At 35.3% G+C, this 4292-nt stretch overlaps 1 pseudogene; it reads left to right on the top strand.

The window, feature by feature from the left end:
- The first annotated feature begins 1681 nt into the window (after positions 1-1681).
- LOC145713791 (hsc70-interacting protein pseudogene) lies at positions 1682-2737 on the top strand (annotated as a pseudogene).
- The last annotated feature ends 1555 nt before the right edge of the window (positions 2738-4292 follow it).

The following is a 4292-nucleotide window of genomic DNA, read 5'->3' as shown; positions in this document are numbered from 1 at the left end:
TAAGTCTTTAGGATTTTCCATATATTAGATCAAACCATATGCAAATAAGGACAACGCTACTTCTTCCTTTCTGATTTGGATGACCTTTATTTATTTTTCTTGTCAAATTGATCCAGCCAGGACTTCCAGTCCTAGGTTGGGTAAGAATGCTAAGAGTAGGCACCCTGTCTTGTTCCTGATCTTAGAGGGAAAACCTTCAACATTTCACCATTAAGTATGATGTTAGATGTGGGTTTTTTATATGTGACCTTTGTTATATTGAGATATCTTCCCTTTATACTCACTTTGTTGAGGGTTTTCATTTTATTTTATTTTTTTAATGTTTATTTATTTTGAAAGAGAGAGAGAGAGAGAGAGAGAGAGAGGGGAAGCAGAAAGAAGGAGAAAGAAGGAATCCCAAGCAGGCTCCATGCTGTCAGTGCAGAGCCTGATGCTGGGCTCTATCTCATGACTGTGAGATCATGACCTGAATCAGAATCAAGAGTCAAGGGCTTAACAGACTGAGCCACCCCAGGTACCTCTGTTGAGGGTTTTTATTATGAAAAGATGTTGTATTGTGTCTAATGTCTTTTCTGTATTCCAAGGATAAATTACAGTTGATCATAGTGTATGATAATTTTAATATAATGTTAAATTCAGTTTGCTACTATTTTTTTTTTAGAATTTTGACATCTGTATTCATCAGGGATGTTGGTCTGTAGTTTTCTTTTCTTATGTTTTGATCTGGCTCTGGTATTAGGGTAATGCTGGCCTTGTAAAATGAGTTTGGGAGTGTTCTCTCCAATTCAATTTTTTTAGAAAAGTTTGAGAAATATTGGTATTAATTCTTTAAATGTTTAGTTGAATTCACCAGTAAAATCATTTAATCCTGGCTTTTTTATGTTGGGAGGTTTTTAATTACTGATTCAATCTCCTTACTTATCAATGATCTGTTAATATTTCCTATTTCCTCATGATTCATTTTGGTCAGTTATGCATTTCTAAGACTTAATCTATTTCTTCTATTTATCTAATTTGTGGCATGTAAGGTATAATGATTAAAACAGCAGAAAGAACTTCCACTACTAGGTTTAGTCTTGACATCTTTGTCATGGAATAATTGACCACGTAAATATGGGTTTATTTCTGAGCTTTTTGTTATACTGTTCCATTGATCTATATGTCTATTTTTGTACAAGTACCATACTGTTTTGATTACTACAGCTTTGTAGTATATCTTTAAATCTGGAATTGTGATACCTCTGGCTTTGTTCTTCTTTCTCATAATTGCTTTGGCTATTCGAGGTCTTTTCTAATTTCATAAAAATTTTGGTATTATTTGTTCTAGTTTTGAGAAAAATACTCTTTGCATTTTGATAGAAAGTGCATTGAATTTATAGATTGCTATGAGTAATATGGACATTTGACAATATTAATTTTTCCACTTAATGAACAGAGAATGTCTTTTCATTTGTACCATCTTCAATTTCATTCATAAGTGTTTTATGCTTTTCAGAGTATAGGTCTTTCACTTACTTGGTTATATTTATTTCTAAGTATTTTATTCTTTTGGGTGCAATTGTAAGATTTTTTAAAAAATTCTCATTCTGGCCCTTCCACACAGTCATGCTGAGCTAGTAATCATGCCTGTAATCAGGTTGCAACCTTAGCTGTACCTGCCATCTGCCACAGCCTCTGGACCATGGACCCCTACAATGTGAGTGACCTTTGGGCCTTCATGCAACTGTGTAAGTAGGATCCAAGCATCCTGCACACCAAGGAAGTGTGCTTCCTGGGGTAATGGGTGGAGAGCATGGGAGGTAAAATACCACCTGCTACTCATAAAAGTAAATCAGAAGACAGAGGAAAACATAAAGAGAAATGAACCATCAAATTAAGAAAGTGATATAGAAATTGACAATGAAGTCGTGATTGAACCAGATACTGATGTCCCTGAGGAAATGGAAGATGAAAATGTAGAGACAAATGAGGAAATGATGGATCAGGCAAATGATAAAAAAAAAAAAAAGTTACAGCTATCAATGCCCTAAATGATGGTGAACTATATAAAGCCATTGACTTGTTCATAGATGCCATCAAGCTGAATTCTCACTTGGCCATTCTGCATGCCAAATGAGACAGTGTCTTCCTCAAATTACAGAAGCCAAATGCTGCCATCCAAGGCTGTAACAGAACTATTGAAATAAATCCTGATTCAGTTCATGCTCATAAGTCTGTGGCAGAAAGCACACAGACTTCTGGGCCATTCAGAAGAAGAAGCACCGATTTTGCCCTTGCTTGTAAACTGGATTATGATGAGGATGCTGGTGTGATGCTGAAAAAATTCAACCAAGGACCCAGAAAATTGCTGAACATCAGAGGAAGTATGAGCGAAAATGTGAAGAGAGGGAGATCAAAAATAGAAAGCATTAAGAAGGCTTGGGAAGAACATAAGAGAGCCCAGAGGGAGGGAGAAACCAGAGAATAATCAAGAGCTCCATAGGGTTCTTTCTCAAGTGGCTTTCCTGGGGGAATGCCTGATAATTTTTCTAGAGGAATGCCTGGAATGACAAGAATACCTGGGCTCAATGAAATTCTTAGTGATCCAGAGGTTCTTGCAGTTATACAGGATCCAGAAGTTATGGTGTCCTTCTAGGATGTGGCCTAGAACCCGGCAAATATGTCAAAATATCAGAGCAACCCAAAGGTTGTGAATTTCGTCAGTAAATTGTCAGCCAAATTTGGAAGTCAAGAATAATGGCCTGAAAAATAAAGCCCTTGCTAAAGGAAAAGCAACTTAGATCACTTAATGGATATTGCAATAATACAAACTAGTGTACCTCTGAGCTTCTCATAGAGAAATCTGGGGTGCTGTGAAGATAATCTCTGCCCCACGTGCAACTGAAACATTTTACAGTGGTTTGCCATTAGGTTATTCATTCATATAGTTTTCTTACTAGGAATTACAAACTTTAAAGACTTCAAACCTTAAAAATATTTAAAAACATATTAAAAGGTATGTTAATCCCTAAAATAATTTCTCATTCTGTCTTTTTCCCATTGGTTATTTTTTTCTGCCTTGTTGAAGATTAATTGACCATATAGTTATGGGTTCATTTCTGGGTTTCCTATCCTGCTCTCTTGATCTGTGTGTCTATTTTTGTGCCAATACCATACTGTAAGAAATGGTGTAGGGAAAAATAGACAGCAACATACAAAAGAATAAAACTGGATCATTTTCTTACACCATACACAAAATAAATTCAAAATGGATGAAAGACTTAAATCTGAGGCATGAAACCCTTAAAATCCTAGAGGAGAATGTAGGCAGTAACCCCTTTGACATTGGCCAGAGCAGCTTCTTTTTTTTAATGTTTATTTATTTTTATGACAGGGAGGGACAGAGCATGAGCAGAGGAGGGGCAGAGAGAGAGGGAGACAGAATCTGAAACAGGGTCCAGGCTCTGAGCTGTTAGCACAGAGACCAATGCGGGGTTCAAACTCATGAACTGCGAGATCATAACCTGAGCTGAAGCCAGACCCTTAATCAACTGAGCCACCCAGACACTCCCAGAGCAACATCTTACTAATTATGTCTCCTAAGGCAAGAAAACAAAAGCAAAAGTGAACTTTTGGGACTTCATCAAAATAAAAATCTTCTGCACAGTGAAGGAAACAATTAACAAAACTAAAAGGCAACTTTTATTTGAAAAAAAATAAACAAAATTGATAGACTTTTAGCCAGACTCATCAAAAAAATGAGAGAGGAGAAGTAGGGGGACTCAAAGAAATAAATAAATAAAATCAGATATGAAAGAGGAGAAAAAACAACCAACACCAAAAAATACAAAGAATTATAAAAGACTATTGTGAAAAACTATATGCCAATAAATTGAACAACTTAGAAGAAATGGATAAATTCCTAGAAACATATAACCTCCACAACTGAATCAGGAAGAAATAGAAAATTTTAAAAAAACAATTCTTAGCAATGAAGTTGAGTCACTTATCAAAAAATTCCCAGCACACAAAAGTCCAGGACCAGATGGCTTCATAGGTGAATTCTACCAAACATGTATGGAAGTGTTGAATCAATGTATTGTGTACCTGTAACTAATATTACACTGTATATTAAATAACTGTAATTTAAATAGAAACTTTAAAAAATGAAGAGTTAATACTTATTCTCAAACTATTCCAAAAAAAAAAACAGAAAATAAAAGAAGTAATCTATATTCATTCTATGAGGCCACATTATGCTGATACCAAAACCAGATAAAGACACTACAAAAAGAAAGAAAGAAAGAAAGAAA

This window comes from Panthera onca, chromosome X (assembly GCF_046562875.1).
Source record: "Panthera onca isolate mPanOnc1 chromosome X, mPanOnc1 haplotype 2, whole genome shotgun sequence".
Taxonomy (NCBI): domain Eukaryota; kingdom Metazoa; phylum Chordata; class Mammalia; order Carnivora; family Felidae; genus Panthera; species Panthera onca.
The sequence above is the reverse complement of the archived record's forward strand: the minus strand, read 5'-3'. Positions and strand labels throughout refer to the sequence as shown.